Source organism: Apodemus sylvaticus, chromosome 21, assembly GCF_947179515.1.
Source record: "Apodemus sylvaticus chromosome 21, mApoSyl1.1, whole genome shotgun sequence".
Lineage (NCBI taxonomy): Eukaryota > Metazoa > Chordata > Mammalia > Rodentia > Muridae > Apodemus > Apodemus sylvaticus.
Window position 1 is genome coordinate 60,165,086 of NC_067492.1, and position 17,600 is coordinate 60,182,685.

At 35.9% G+C, this 17,600-nt stretch overlaps 1 protein-coding gene across 1 annotated transcript in view; it reads left to right on the forward strand.

Annotated features, from left to right (window-relative positions):
- LOC127671957 (zinc finger protein 431-like) overlaps window positions 1-17,600 on the forward strand; it is a gene marked incomplete at its 3' end in the record, with an annotated part of 189,829 nt that overhangs the window by 31,737 nt on the left and 140,492 nt on the right. The gene's annotated exons all lie outside the window — the stretch shown is intronic.

Sequence of the window (17,600 nt, forward strand, 5' to 3'; positions counted from 1 at the left end):
AAACCGTATCCTTCCTGCACTCACAACAATAGACACGAATTCACTAGCGCTAGTTTTGACCTCTATGTTGCTTACTGTGCGGATACGATTTATCACCTTTCTTGCGAAGCTTCGCTGGATAGGGTTACCTCAGGAAATTCTCCCGTACCAGGTCGCCCCACGTTGGGCGCCAATTATGTAGCTGCCAGCAGCCACATGTAAACCGGGTTACCTGTTGAGAGAATTTTGGGATTATAGGGAAGAGGGGCGAAAAGAAGTGCGGCTAAGACAATGTTCACTGATCAAAGCCGGAAACTTTAATGGCGCCAGACCTTTTAACAGTTTGGGCAAACCCTTCCCCCCAGACTCCAGGCTGAGTTCCGGTGGAAGTTGTCTAGCTTCTCTTGGAGGTCCTCGTCTTGACTGCTCCGGCAGCTGGGTGGGTCACCTGCTTAATTCAGGAATTCCTAGACCTGGAGGAACAATGAACTTAACCTTTACTTCGAGCGCTCCACCCTAGGTGGAGCAGGATCCTGGCTTTCTGGGAGAAGTTAACCTTGACCAAAGTCAAACTCTGACCAAGTGCAAGACTGCCCCAATATGGCTCTGTACACTTTTTCCCCAATGTTTAGTATTTTTGATGTTTCTTGGACATTAACGGGCACCTTTTTCGTTTAGGAAAATTTTTCATTAATGATTTCATTTGAAATATTTTGTTGACCTTTATGCTGATTGATCCATTTCCTCTTCCTCCTCCTCTTCTCTTCCTCTTTCTCCTCCTCCTCCTTCTCTTCCTCTTTCTCCTTCACCTCCTTCGCTGCTTCTTCTTCTATTTCTTCTTCTTCTTCTTCTATTTCTATTTCTTCTTCTTCTTCTTCTTCTTCTTCTTCTTCTTCTTCTTCTTCTTCTTCTTCTACTACTACTACTACTACTATTTCTTCTTCTTCTTCTTCTTCTTCTTCTTCTTCTTCTTCTTCTTCTTCTTCTTCTTCTTCTACTACTACTACTACTACTACTACTACTATTTCTTCTACTACTACTACTACTATTTCTTCTTCTTCTTCTTCTTCTTCTTCTTCTTCTTCTTCTTCTTCTTCTTCTTCTTCTTCTTCTTCTTCTTCTTCTTCTTCTTCTTCTATTTCTTCTTCTTCTTCTTCTTCTTCTTCTTCTTCTTCTTCTTCTTCTTCTTCTTCTTCTTCTTCTTCTTCTTCTTCTTCTTCTTCTCAAGATGCTTAATTTAAAAGTCAAAGCAAAAGGCAGTCTTGTTTGCTCAGTGATTACAGGATTGTAGACCATGGTGGAACCTGCAGTGGCTCTGGTCCTCTGGATTCACAGTGCATTATCACAAATGCACTGTATTAGCACACATCCTTATATATTATTGGATACAAATGATATGAGCATAATGTACTCACAGTAGCATCATCAATATCTTATTCCTCAAAATTCAAGCTCAAAACATGGCCCAGACAAATGGAATTTAAAGTCATTTCAGAAAGGACAGACATTGCAGATCTAGTTATCACTGAGTAACTATTTCAATTTTACCTCGCATATTTTTGTAATATGAGAAAAGTTTGAAAGTGTTATATTTTCTATACAATGAAATTAATAATAAACTGTAATTCAAATGTTCATAGATGAAATTATAATTAATATATTTCAATGTTAGTCCTATATGATCAAAGGTTTGAAAGAATCATACATTATTCTAGAAAATTGTGCAGAGTGTCAGTCATATATTTCTTCTATAGACTTACCCTTCTTTAACTTAGTTGTAGGGACTGCAAGGTCTACTTAGAAAACAATTAAGTTATAAATCAAGAGAATATATTTTTCAGTACCAGATAACCAAGGACTACTTTTCTCCAACATTTTCAATTCTGATCAGATAAATCTGAGTTAATTCGAATGTGTTAGAACCTAGTGTGTCTCATGGGGTAGTAAATTGAGTAACCTTTTTATATTTTAATAATTTAAATATAATTTAAATATAAATCTTTACTAAGTAACTAGGTTTTCTTCATATACTAAAACTTCCATATACAGATTAATACTTCTACAAGGTAATTTGAAAATTTTAATCTACATAAATGCTATATGAATTAGGTGAGTGGATGTGGGTGGCATCATATGTATTTTATTGCATGACTGAGGATTAGGATATTTTTATGTGATTTAATATTTTGAAATAAAGAGCAAACTATTGTGGAATAAATATCAGTGACTCAACTTAAGTTCAAAATCTAATCAACACTGTGACGTAATGTGCTATTATGTTTTTTGTTCACAGCTACAATTTCATATAGGCTTATAATTACTTATATATCAAATACAACCATTTTATTTCTACTGCAGTATACTCATGTGCAACGGAGAGTCGTAAGAGTGACTGTAGCATTGTGTAAAAACATATGATTTTACGTTGAAGAAAATAAGTTTTTCTATATGTGTCCTTAGAATACAAGTCTTTGTGTGCATTTTAATTGCAGAAAATTTATTGACACCCTTTACTTACACGTTTTACATATAATCATGTCTAGAAGAAGATTTCATATTCTCCTCTCAATACATATAAAAATTCATGATGGTACCTATAAGAGTCTTTGACAAGGGTTCACCTACTCATTCTGTGCATCAGAGTTTTACTGAGGCAATCATTAGAGGTCTTATACATGTATTATTAGGATATTTCACAGTACTAAACAAAAAAATTATATTGAATTATCCACATGTATATCAGTCATTACAACTTCATCAAACAGCTATAATTTCTTTACATCATCAACCTTGTGTCAGTAAGCATGATGTGAATTCTTCCAACATATATGAACTCTACTTCAGCTGCAATCATTTCCATATAAACATATAAAAACATTGATAATTCCCCAGTGATCATCTCTACAATATCATCTTATTGCTTAAGTTTCATGAAAATAAATGTCCATATCAGATACAATGAACTTGCAATTTTTTCTTATATACAAGGTGGGCAAATCTGTAGGGATTTTGGGCTGGGTGCTCAAGTGCTCAATTCTGATTAATTACTGTGGTTTTGATTTTGGGACAAGAAAACTAATATTTAGACCCTTCTCTGAGCAACAAAAAGCATGAGCAGGGATGGTATTTTCGCCTTGGGTTTTGTTTTTTAATCAACACAGTATCAAGTCTTGAATGGAGTTTAACAGTTTATGATTTTTAAGTGAAAATATTTAAAAGTTGCCTTTAGTGTCTGTAATATGTGAAGAACTGCAAAATTAACACAGTGATAAATTCTGAAAATGTCCCCTATACTTTGACATAATTTTATTAATACTTTTGTGATTAGCATCATAGAGTATGCTGAAGCTCGCATAATCATGAATAATTTACTCTTAGACAATGAGATTTGATTAATGCACAGACTATATAGGCTTTCATTGGGTATCTATTCCTGTTTTTCCTCTTGAAATGCAGCAAAAGGAACAAATCTTACTGAAGAAATGAAGGAAGAATATATCAACCTGACCAAACTGCAAAAGATTCCATTAGAATACATCAAAAACATATATGTAACAGGTAAATTCAATGTTGTTTGGCCATGTGAAATTGAAGGAAAATTAATGGAAACTACAAAAGCTCTTATTTCTCACTTGTACTGTCCAAAAAACAGTAGCAAATGAAATCCTTCAAAGAACTGGAAATATGAATCAAACTTTTGTTTCTATTTTTTGTATTTCACAGATAATTGTCCTAAATGGAAGCCTTTAACCCAGTGAGGAGACTCTTGATAGTTCCTTTTCCTGACTCACTGTAGAATGTTTCCACGTTAACTCAGAGAAAAAAGAGAGAGGTGTTTGGTGAATGGGTGGAAAGAAGAAGGTTTATGGGACATATGGGGAGGGAGAACAGGGAAAGGGGAAATTATTTAGAATGTAAACAAAGAATATAGAATATAAAAATATATAATTAAAAAAACTATTCCATGCAATCAACAATAAAAAGAATTTACAATTTAGGACTTGTTTGTGTTTTGATTAATTTTCATGTACATAACTCAAGCAAAATAAACATATCCCATCTTTTGTAAATACTTAAACTTATAATAAGAATAACTTTTTTAAAAAATGTTATTTGAAAAACAAACTTTAACATATGATTAAGTTCCTTAATTTCTAATCATATCTACACTATAAATGCTTTTCATGTTTTATCATACTGAGATTCATTGGTGAATTTTATATTAGGGATCGATGTATGTTTTTCTATAGAGTTCATCCATCATTTTATGCTAAAAATCTAAGAATCATGAAAAATAAGTAATGATTTAATTAGGTAGTATCCTTCTAACTGGAGGAAACATCAAATTGTTAGCCTTAACTGGAAGTTTAAAATGTCTCTTAATTCTGAGGATGGTGTCAACCCAAACACGATCAATAATTCTTTCATTTTTTGGATGTTATCAAATCACCATATTTTTATGTCATCTCGCCTATAATTTCAGTTTACAATAGATTAAGATCATTTTCATTAAATTTCTATTTACAAGAGCCTAAAATTATTTTCATTAATTGTATTTTCAAGGCATCACATGCCAGACACAAACTTGAAATAACCTTTCGAATTTCGAATTTCATATTGCTTGTGAAGTCGTGATCATTACCTTAGGTCCGAATAACTCTAAGACTTTTCCATGTCCTGTGAGTTGCCTTATTGTTGTGTGACTCTGTGAATTAGAATAAGACACTGTTACTCCAGAGTTGAACCATAATCCTACATTCCTGAAGAAACCATGCCCTTCAAATTCAACCGTGACACCCTTGAGCTGGAAGTGACATGAATGCATCCTCTGTGAGGAGGGTCCTTCTTGGTGGCAGAGGGCTCTGTGAAACCTTGAAAAAGGGAAGACAACCTACAGTTCTGCTTACCTTTAATGCCTATAACTCATATTAATGACTAAGATAACGTGGTAAACCTAAGGGTGTTTCATTGATAAATATTGGTAAAAAGTAGGTGTGCTTTGGGTTTGTTTTATTAGCATCCTTATTTCTTTATTTTATTTTTATATTTCATTCTCTGATTAGAATATATCTTGCTTTTCATGATATAGCTCATTAGAGTTTTGTTTCCCTCCATTTTTTCAATTCTTCCCTACCTCTATTTTCATCTAGCTTGATCTACATCCAATTAAATGACATCTAAAATAATAATGATATAAAACAAAATAAAATATATAAAATAAAAAAAAAATAAAATAGGACAAACAAAATGAGAAGAAAATTATCTATAGAAAAAGTGCAATAGATTCATAGGCAGGAAGTTAGACTCCAGAAAACCGAACAACCCTATTAAAAAATGGGGTACAGATTTAAACAAGGAATTCTCACCTGAAGAAATTCAGATGGTGGAGAAGCATCTTAAAAAATGCTCAACTTCATTAGTCATTAGGGAAATGCAAATCAAAACAACGCTAAGATTTCATCTTACACCAGTCAGAATGGGTAAGATCAAAAATTCAGGAGACAGCAGGTGTTGGAGAGGGTGTGGAGAATGAGGAACACTCCTCCACTGCTGGTGGGGTTGCAAATTGGTACAACCACTCTGGAAATCAGTCTGGCTGTTCCTCCGAAAACTGGGCACCTCACTTCCAGAAGATCCTTCTATACCACTCCTGGGCATATACTCAGAGGATTCCCCACCATGTAATAAGGATAAATGCTCTACTATGTTCATAGCAGCCCTATTTATAATTGCCAGAAGCTGGAAAGAACCCAGGTATCCCTCAACAGAAGAGTGGGTGCAAAAATGTGGTATATCTACACAATGGAGTACTATTCAGCCATTAGAAACAATGAATTCATGAAATTCTTAGGCAAATGGATGGAGCTAGAGAACATCATACTAAGTGAGGTAACCCAGACTCAAAAGGTGAATCATGGTATGCACTCACTAATAAGTGGTTATTAACCTAGAAAACTGGAATACCCAAAACATAATCCACACATCAAATGAGGTACAAGAAGAAAGGAGGAGTGGCCCCTGGTTCTGGAAAGACTCAGTGAAACAGTATTCGGCAAAACCAGAACGGGGAAGTGGGAAGGGGTGGGTGAGAGGACAGGGGAAGAGAAGGGGGATTAAGGGACTTTCGGGGAGTGGGGGGCTAGAAAAGGGGAAATCATTTGAAATGTAAATAAATTATATCTAATAAAAAATAAAATGATTAATAAAGCAAAAAAATGTACATGGATAAAATGATCACTTTAAGTATAATTAAAGGAGTTTTATTTAACATCAAAAAAAAGAAAGAAAAAGTGCAATAGATTCATAGGCAAAGAAAGACCCAATACTGGAAGCCTTCACAAAGATAATAAGAGATCAATGGATATTTAAGGTTAAAAATGCTGTGATTCATAAATATAAGACAAGGAAGCTTGGAATATTACAATGAGATAGTGTCATATTGGCTAGATATTGCAGGGCTTGTTGTCTACCATGAAGAGTGTTTTGGTTGCTCTGTGAGCCTCCCTTGAAGGAAACAATATTTCCTTTTGCAAGTGATTATTGGTTGTATTTACCTTCTAGTTAGGAATATGGTCTGTGACTTATTTCATTCACAGTCAGCTCACTGGGTGTGTCCCGCTGTGAGGGGCCTGGCTGTCTACATAGGTCTGCCCCTCAAAGGGCATGGCTACACAGAGAACCTTTGTCTTGAAAAACAAAAAACAAAAAGATTAAAATTAATAATAAAAACCATGAGGATGGCAACATGTCTCAACATTGAACAGCAAATGATTCTGCAGCATCTTCTGTGATGAAGGGACAGAGTCTAAATGGTGACTGTATGGGAGCAGGAGAAGAAATTTGAAGGGTCAGTTCAAACCACAACACAGCAGATACACAGAACAAAATCTTTCCTGTCTAAAAGAAATGCAGGGTCAAAAATGGAACAGAGACTAACCATTAGAAATTATTATTATTATTATTATTATTATTATTATTATTATTATTAATTCATTGGAATAACCAATGAAAACTGGCCCAACTTGAGACCCACCTCATGGGCTAGCTCCAATTTCGGACACTAAGGAATCTCTCAACTCTCTGTTGCTTGCTAGGACAGAAGGTTTCTCTCTGAAAATGGATAGCAAGGCCATTGCTGAGGACAACTTTCACATAGTCAACTGCACACAGACAGGTTTGCAGGTTTGGAGACCGTAACCCAGTGTCCTCATCCTTTGGGATGAGAAGGCACTGAACATGTGACAGACTCATGGGCAGCAGAGGATGGCTTTGTATATATAGAAAGATAAGTTAACAATAACAGAATTTTTTCCAAATAAAATGGTAGACATAAAACCATTGCTAAATTAACTGAAAAAGGAAGTAAAACATTTTCTGATAAAATTTAAAATACATTAACATTTCGAATAAATTAAAGTGAGTCCTTCTCCCTTGGACACACGGTGATGTCCTTTGGGGTGGAGGCAGCCATTACTATGTCTGTGGGGCAATCTGCTTCTCTGTCCACCTTTCAGTTGTTTTAGCCAACTCTTTGTTCTTCGCACTGACCAAGGATAACCAGAAGATAGACACTCTGCAGCATGGCAGCACAGCCTCAGAGATCCGGTTCCATTGTATTCTCCTAGCTCTGAGCCAGGCACGTTACCCAGTTTTGTCTGACATGACTATGACATGTATGTAAACAGTTGGACCCCATGTATAATGTCACACAGTGTTTCTACATTAATTTAATATTATACTAAACATATGCTAGCTGAGATATAAAATGTTAAAGGTCTAAACAAATTCTCATGAGCAAAAATTGAATTTTTACCAGGTCACTTTGGCTTTTTGTTACAGAAAAAAACAAAAACCAAACAAACAAACAAAAGAACAACAAAAAAGATAAGGCACTTGACAAAGACAATTACATTTTTATTCAACTGTAATTCATTGTCATTTTTTAAATCCAAACAAGTCTGTCTGCTTCTGAATGCCATTTTTGCCTTTTCACGCAATATGATGCATTGGCAGAAAGCTCTCACACTATCCAAATAAAAGAACTTTCTGCATCTTAATGTGCCCTATAATAGCATGTTTGCTTATCATCTCTGAACCAACTCTTACTACAAAAAAAAATCACTTACAAACTATAAAATGTTAGAACATTTGAACTTGATTGTTTTTTCAGCTAGTTTTTGTACTCTTTGCCCTTCAAAGTTTTATTGCTACCAATAGTGTGCACAAGATGGTTGAAACTCTTTAGTCCATCTGACAAATGAGAGAGTATTAAAGATTGAAATCAGATTGGAGAAAGAATTTGGCAGATTGGCAATGCCTAATCTGTAATTACATGCTGCTTTGTAATGGATACAGAACTGTTTGTCAGAGTTGTTTATAAGTGTATGGTCCTTGAACCATTGCTTCTTTCTTTGTTAATCTAGCACACACACAGAGATGTTTACTGAATCCTTTCTCCTTTAAACATGTAGTTCCTTGAGTTCCTTTTACCTTTTGCGTTTTATGCTTCTGATAATTTGGAGTTGGTAAAATTCCTTTCTTCTTCTTTAGGGTTTCATCATGTCCATCGTACTGTGTCCTTTGCCTTCTAGAGGCTTTTCAGTCTCATGAAGTCCCATTTGTTAATGGTTTATCTTAGCACCTGCACTTATGATGTTCTGTTCAGAAGACTGTTTCTTCTGTTAGGACATTCAAATCTGTTATCCTCTTTCACTTCTATCGGAATAAGTGTCTCCATTGTTATTTTAAGATTCCAAAGTGATTGGGTATAAAATGAACTCAAACCAATCAGTAGCCTTATTCTATTCAAAGGGTATAAAGAAATTAGAGAAACGACACCCTTCACAATAGTCATAATACAAAATACCTTGGTGTGATTCTAAGCAAGCAAGTGAAATATCCGTATGACACGGACTTCAAATCAGTGAAGAAAAAAATCACCGAAGACATCAGAATGTGGAAAGGTCTCTAATGCTGATGGATTGGCAGGATTAATATAGTAAAAATGACCATCTTGCGGAAAGCAATCTACAGATTCAACGCAATCCCCATCCAATGTCCAATTCAATTCTTCATAAAGTTAGAAACAGCAATTGTCAAATTCATCTGGAATAACAAAAAACATAGAATAGTGAAAACTATTCTCAACAATAAAAAAAAATCTTGGGGAATCACCATTTCTTGCCTCAAGCATTACTACAGAGCAATAGAGATTAAAAAACACTAAACATCTGTATGGTATTGTTACAGAGACAGGCAGGAAGATCAAAAGAATATAATTGAAGATCCAGAAATGAACCCAAACATATTTGGTCTGTTAATTGATCTTAGACAAAGGGGCTAAAACCATCCAGTGTAAAAAAAGATACCCTTTTCAACAAATGGTGCTTGTTCAGCTGGAGTTCAGCATGCAGAAGAATGCAAATCTACCCATTGTTATTTCCTTGTACATAGCTTAAGTCCAAATGGATCAAAGACCTGCACATGAAACCAGACACACTGAAACTTATAGAGGAGAAAGTGGGGAAGAGCCTCGAACACATGGGCACAGGGGAAATTGTCCTGAACAGAACACCAGTGGCTTATGCTCTAAGATTGAGAATCGACAAATGGGACCTCATAAAACTGCTAAGCTTCTGTAAGGCAAAGGACGCTGTCAATAAAATGAAATGGCAACCAATATATTGGGAAATGATCTTTACCAATCCTGCAACCAACAGAGGGCTAATATCCAATATATATCAAAAACTCAATGTATTAGACTCCAGAGAGTCAAATAACCCTATTAAAAATAGGGTACTAAATTAAATAAAGAATTTTCACCTGAGTAACATAGAATGGTCTGTAGAGAATAACAGAAAGAAATGTTCAACATCCTCAGTTATCAGGGAAATGCAATGCAAAAACATCCTGAGATTCCACCTCACACCAGTCTGAATGGCTAAGATCGAAAACTCAAGTGACAGAAGATACTGGGGAGGATATGGAGAAAGAGGAACACTTCTTCATTGCTGGTGGGATTGCAAGCTCGTACAACCACTCTGGAAATCAGTCTGGTATTTCCTCAGAAAATTGTACATAGTATTACCTGAGGACCCAGCTATACCACTCCTGGGCATGTACTCAGAAGATTCTCCAATATATACTTAAGGAAAATTCTCTACTGTGTTCATAGCAGCCATATTTATAATAGCCAGAAGCTATTCTGGAAAAGACCCCAGATGTCCTTTAACAGAGGAATGGATACATAAAATGTGGAACATTTACACAATGGAATACTACTCAGCTATTAAAAACAATGAATTCATGAAATTCTTGGGCAAATGGATGGATCTAGAAAATATCATCCTGAGTGAGGTAACACAATCACAAAAGGACAGACATAGTATGCACTCACTGATATCTGGATATTAGCTCAAATGCTCAGAATACCCAAAATACAATTCACAGACTAATGGAGCTCAAGAATAAGGAAGACCAAAGTGTGTTTGTTCCTTCTTAGAAAGAGGAAGAAAATACTCATAGGAGAAAATACAGAGATGAAGTGTGAAGCAGAGACTGAAGGAAAGACCATCCAGAGACTGTCCCACCTGGGGATCCATCCCATATACAGTCACCAAACCCAGACACTATTTTGCATTCCAAGAAGTGTTTGCTGACAGGTGCTTGATATAGCTGTCCCATTAGGGGTTCTCCTAGTGCCTGACAAATACAGAGGCAGAGGCTTGTAGCCAAATGTTTGACTGAGCATATGGTCCCCACTTGAGGAGCTAGAGAAAGACCTTAGGAAATGAAGGGGTTTACAACCCCATAGGAAGAACAACAATATGAACCAACCAGAACTCCAAGAGAGTAAACCACCAACCAAGGAGTACACATGGAGGAACCATATGGCTCCATCATATATTTAGCAGAGGATTGCCTTGTAGGATACCAATATGAAGAGAGGTCCTGTGCACTGTGAAGCCTCGATGCCCCAGTATAGGGTAATTCCAGGAGGATGAAGTGGGAGTGGGTGGTTGGGGGAAACACTCACATAGAAGTTGGTGGAGGGAGGAGCTGATAGGGGGTTTTATGAGGGGATAACAGGAAAGAGGATAACATTTGAAATGTAAATTAAAAAAATATCTAATAAAAATTCAAAAAAGAAGTACTTTTTACTTTTAAATTTTAAATATAATTGCATCATTTCCCCTTTTCATTCAACCCTTCATTCCTTCCAGTATATATTCCTCAAACATTCTCATATTCATAAACACTTTCATAGTTATAGTGTTCATTTATGAATGTTTTATATATATATATATTATATGATAGATAAATATAGATACAGATACAGATACAGATATAGATATAGATATAGGCCTTGCATAGAGAATACAGCACGATTTATATGTAAAATATTTCAAGACTGAATTTTTGATGTTGAATTACCTACTGGAAATCTCTTCCCTTGGATAGATTATTTCTCTCAATTTCATCATTCAATGGTGGTCTGTAGTTTTCAGCATATGGTTGAGTCCTCATTCAATTCAACACATCCATGGTAGTATGTCTATCAATGTCACCCATTTTCCATTTTACTTTAGCATGTCAAATTTATGAGACATCATGGAGGCCATCCTTCCAGCATTTATAGGAGAATATTTTCAAAGAAATTGTCCTGTTTCTCTGACTCATGCAGCATTTTCAACTTCTACTTTCATCCATAAGCTTTCAGTTGTGTTGTAGATGAATAAAATAGGGAGAGATACCAAATGATTTCTTATTCTCTGAATTTTGTTCTCTTTGGTTCCCCATAATGATACTCATCGGTTTCAATCCATATTTTTCTTAAGAGGGGTGAGAGCTGAAGTGTACTGTGGGTATAAGGATAAACATTTACAATGCAGTTAGGAATCATTTTGGTTTAGTAAAGTTGCAGTAGCAGATTCTCTTCTATTATCCATGACTTCTCTATATCTAAAGAGTTGCCTAGGTTTCCAAAAATGCTTTGAATTCCTCCTCAAAGCAAAAACTATTCCTAAATCATTTTGATCCATACTTGTAACATAAAATCAAAACAAGATAAATATCCAATAAAATTTGATATATGCATGTGTTCTAGGACTTTGTTTACAAACACTACCTAGGACAAAATTATGTTTCATGAAGAACCAATGGATACCAAGAGAGAATTGTATTAAGAACTTAAAGCCATTCATAACAAAACCAGTTTCCATTGTGAAGTGGTCACTTCATTAATCCCAGGACTAAGAAGGCAAAGAGGCAGATTATGTATCCAAAGCCAGCCTGGTTTATAGAGTGTGCTACAGGACTGACATTTCTAGGAATGTGTAATGATGGCATGTCGTATTGCTAGGGGTCATGACTCAGGTTTTTCTGATAATAAATAAAACTTACAACCATTGGGAGAACATTTAGTCCCACAGTGGCATTTTCAAGGCATTTATAGAACAGTTGCTCATAAATGTTTGGAAACACAGACTGCAGGATGGCAGCGTCTAGTTGTAACATCATACTTGTCCCTCAGTCTGTGTTCTTTATAAGACAAGCTTTGTCTGATCCCCTTCCCAGCTTGATCAGCACCTAACACCACTAGAGTGAAGGGAAACAACCACACTTCTAATCTGTCCCTCTGAAATGCTAAATTAAAGTATTTGTCTGACTTATTGGAATGAAAGAGTGTATCCAAGAATTAATTAATCCCCATCAGCAGAAACCATGTGACATGGTTCTTTTATCCCCTAGGGATGTGAAGCCTGATGTATTTCAAATGTAAAATTGAGATCTTTGATCCACTTGGACTTGAGTTTTCCAAAGGGTGACAAATATGGGTCTATTTGCATGTATCCACAAGCAGACATCCAGGTCGACCAGCAGGACGTGGTGAAGTCACATTACTCTCCTCTTGAAATTATTTTGGCACTTTGTGAAAATCAATTTTCTGCTGTGTCCCCCCCCAGCTCAGCTCTCTGAGCAAGGATTTCCAGACCTCAGTTAGCCATAAGCATCCCCGACCTGGGGGGGGGGGGCGGAGAACCCTCAGACCAAGGTGAAGCCCACTACTCTCCAAGCACTTGCCACTTCCTGAGAGAAACCAGCTGCCACCTGACTTCAGCCTCCTGTGGAGCAAACACAACCAGTTTTGCAGATGTTTCCAGCCTTTGGGGGAAGGGTCTTCCCTCACCTATTTATTTGGAGACACTCCCAAAAAACTTTTCAGACTTGAACAGGAAATCATTTCTCGGCTCCGTGTTTCTCTCACCACCCTATTCTTATCCGCAGCTTTCCTTCTAGGGAACCACCGGTAATATGTTCAAATGCAGCCACGGGTACCTACAGTCTGCAACTGTACAGTGTTATTTCTGGCATTTTTATTTTAATCCACTGATCAACCTGTCTGTTCCTATATCAATATGATACATTTTCATTACTCTAGCTCTGTTAGAAACAAACAGCTTGAAGTCAGATTTTGAGATCTTTATGATTGCTTCCTTTTCTTTCTGGATAGTACATTTATATGAAATGCTGATTTTTACGTGACCAAAATTTTCTAAGTGATAACTATTGAGAATGTTAAACATTTCTCTTCAATTTTTGAATTTAATTGAGTACAGAATATTAATGAATGCCTTCATGATTCTTAGAGTTATTTGGTGCTTCTCCTGATGCTCCTTTTTCACTCCTGATTTTATTTTTTGGATTTTCTCATGATATTTTATTTGGAATGACTAAATGTTTAGCTGTCTTAAGATTTTTTTTTGATTTGCATTTCCCTAATGACTAATGAAATTGAGCATTTTTTAAGATGCTTCTCCACCATCCGAAGTTCTTCAGGTGAGAATTCTTTGTTTAACTCTGTACCCCATTTTTTAATAGGGTTGTTTGGTTTTCTGGAATCTAACTTCTTGAGTTCTTTATATATATTGGATATTAGCCCTCTATCTGATGTAGGATTGGTGAAGATCTTTTCCCAATTTGTTGGTTGCCGATTTGTCCTCTTGATGGTGTCCTTTGCCTTACAGAAACTTTGTAATTTTATGAGGTCCCATTTGTCAATTCTTGCTCTTAGAGCATACGCTATTGGTGTTCTGTTCAGAAACTTTCTCCCTGTACCGATGTCCTCAAGGGTCTTCCCCAGTTTCTTTTCTATTAGCTTCAGAGTGTCTGGCTTTATGTGGAGGTCCTTGATCCATTTGGATTTGAGCTTAGTACAAGGAGACAAGGATGGATCAATTCGCATTCTTCTGCATGCTGACCTCCAGTTGAACCAGCACCATTTGTGGAAAAGGCTATCTTTTTTCCATTGGATGTTTTCAGCCTCTTTGTCGAGGATCAAGTGGCCATAGGTGTGTGGGTTCATTTCTGGATCTTCAATCCTGTTCCATTGATCCTCCTGCCTGTCACTGTACCAATACCATGCAGTTTTTAACACTATTGCTCTGTAGTATTGCTTGAGGTCAGGGATACTGATTCCCCCAGATTTTCTTTTGTTGCTGAGAATAGTTTTAGCTATCCTGGGTTTTTTGTTGTTCCAGATGAATTTGATAATTGCTCTTTCTAACTCTGTGAAGAATTGAGTTGGGATTTTGATGGGTATTGCATTGAATCTGTATAGTGCTTTAGGCAAAATGGCCATTTTAACAATATTGATTCTACCGATCCATGAACATGGGAGGTTTTCCCATTTTTTGAGGTCTTCTTTCATTTCCTTCTTCAGAGTCTTGAAGTTCTTGCCATACAGATCTTTCACATGTTTGGTAAGAGTCACCCCAAGATACTTTATACTGGTTGCGGCTATTGTGAAGGGGGTCATTTCCCTAATTTCTTTCTCAGCCTGCTTATCCTTTGAGTATAGGAAGGCCACTGATTTGCTTGAGTTGATTTTATAAACTGCCACTTTGCTGAAGTTGTTTATCAGCTGTAGGAGCTCTCTAGTGGACTTCTTTGGGTCACTTAGGTAGACGATCATGTCGTCTGCAAATAATGATAGTTTGACTTCTTCCTTTCCAATTTGTATCCCTTTGACCTCCTTATGTTGTCGAATTGCCCGAGCTAGTACCTCAAGTACAATATTGAAAAGATAAGGAGGAAGGGGGCAGCCTTGTCTGGTCCCTGATTTCAGTGGGATTGCTTCAAGTTTCTTTCCATTTAGTTTGATATGGCTAAGATTAAAAATTCAGGAGACAGCAGGTGTTGGAGAGGGTGTGGAGAAAGGGGAACACTCCTCCACTGCTGGTGGGGTTGCAAATTGGTACAACCACTCTGGAAAGCAGTCTGGCGGTTCCTCCGAAAACTGGGCACCTCACTTCCAGAAGATCCTGCTATACCACTCCTGGGCATATACCCAGAAGACTCCCCACCATGTAATAAGGATACATGTTCTACTATGTTCATAGCAGCCCTATTTATAATTGACAGATGCTGGAAAGAACCCAGGTATCCCTCAACAGAAGAATGGATGCAAAAAATGTGGTATATCTACACAATGGAGTACTATTCAGCCATTAGAAACAATGAATTCTTGAAATTCTTAGGCAAATGGATGGAGCTAGAGAATATCATACTAAGTGAGGTAACCCAGACTCAAAAGGTGAATCATGGTATGCACTCACTAATTAGTGGATATTAACCTAGAAAACTGGAATACCCAAAACATAATCCACACATTAAATGAGGTACAAGAAAAACGGAGGAGTGGCCCCTGGTTCTGGAAAGACTCAGTGAAACAGTTTTCGGCAAAACCAGAACGGGGAAGTGGGAAGGGGTGGGTGGGAGGACAGGGCAAGAGAAGGGGGCTTACGGGACTTTCGGGCAGTGGGGGGGCTAGAAAAGGGAAATTATTTGAAATGTAAATAAATTATATCGAATAAAAAAAAGATTTTTTTTAAAAAGACTCTTTTCTTCTTTGATTATTTGTGTTCTTTGTTTCTATCTTATTTATATTTCCCCTCATGCTGATTATGTTTTTTATATACTCCTCTTATGATTCTTGAGTTCGTTTTTCTTCTAATGCTTTTAAGTGTGCTGTTAAGTTATTCTTAGTGTAATGAAAGTTCTTCTTATCACAACTTTATTTTTGTCCCATAAGTTTGGGTATGTGTTACATTGTTTCCAATTAATTATAGGAAGTCTATAATTTCATTTCATTTTTATTTTTGCATTGCTCCAATACTCACAACAATTACTCACCTTACCTGAATTTGAAAGGTTTCTGTATATTCTATTATTGTTGATACTCTGTAATTATATATGCAAGACTGTTAATATATATGGTTTCTGAAATTTTCCCGTATGTGTAGGGACTGGTTTTTTGACTGGGTAAGTGGTAATTTGGAAGAATAATCCATGCATGAAAAAATAAATTTTGTTCTTTTGTGATTATTTGTAATGTTCTTTAAATATTTGTTAGGTCATTTAGTTTGAAGGCATCTGGTACCTATAGTATTTTTTCATTTACTCTTTATTCTTAATGACAATTCTATTATTTACAATAATGTATTGAAGTCTCCTGCTATCAATGTGTAAAGGTCAAAGTGTGATTTAAGCTTTCCATGTGTTCTTCTACAAAAGAGGGTATCCTTGTGTTTGTGGCAAACATTATAAGAATCAAAGTAATTTGATGAATATGTAGTATTTTTTATACCTTATGATTTGTTTTCAATTCAAGTCTATTGTGTTACCAATGGAATTTTTCTGACAGTTTTCTCCTTAGGTCCATTTGTGTCAAATTTTTTCCAGCATTTTAATCTGAGGTAATATTTATCTTTGTGTTGTTGTTTATTAATTGTAAGCAGCTGAAGGATGCATTAGATGAAGAAAGTATTTGAAAATATGCTACACCACTTCATAATAAAATGAAGGCAGCCAGTAGAGATGTGTGTGAATTACCTAAACATGAGGATTATTGTTTACAGGAATAATTATTATTACATAGCCAATATTTATAATTTTGATATTTTTTTAAATAGTACTTAATTTTTACTCCAAGCTTTCAAATTACAGAGAATTACATAAGTATTACAGGTATATTAAGTATCCAAAATACAATCATAGTTGAAATAGGATGTGAATCCAACCTCACTTTGTGAAAGGGCAGGTACCAAATAATATACTGAGAATAAAAATTTTGTGCAAAGTCTTACAAAATATTTCAATATAAGAAGCAGGAGGGGTATGTTCTAGTTTATCTGAAATTCTGGTGGATTTCTCTTGAGGTAATCATGAGTGAACATACCATATAGGTAAATTTCTATCATTGTCTTTTGTTTTATGGTTAATTATAATTTGCAAGATGGCATGAATCTTGATGCATTTTTAAAAGGAATAAATAAAGCTTATCATATAAAAGTTAGTTATTCTACTTTCAAAAACGGATATCCATTATTTATTTATTATTGCCATTTAAATTGCATTCATAGAATTTTAACAATAAAATTCAATGAATATGAATGTTAAAAATACACATTTATACTGGATATTAGCCTAGAAGCTTGGAATACCCAAGACACAATGCACATATCAAATGATGCGCAAGAAGAGTGAATGAGTGGCCCCCGATCCTGGAAAAGCTCAGTGCAGCAGTGTCAGGGAATACCAGGACATGGAAGTGGGAAGGG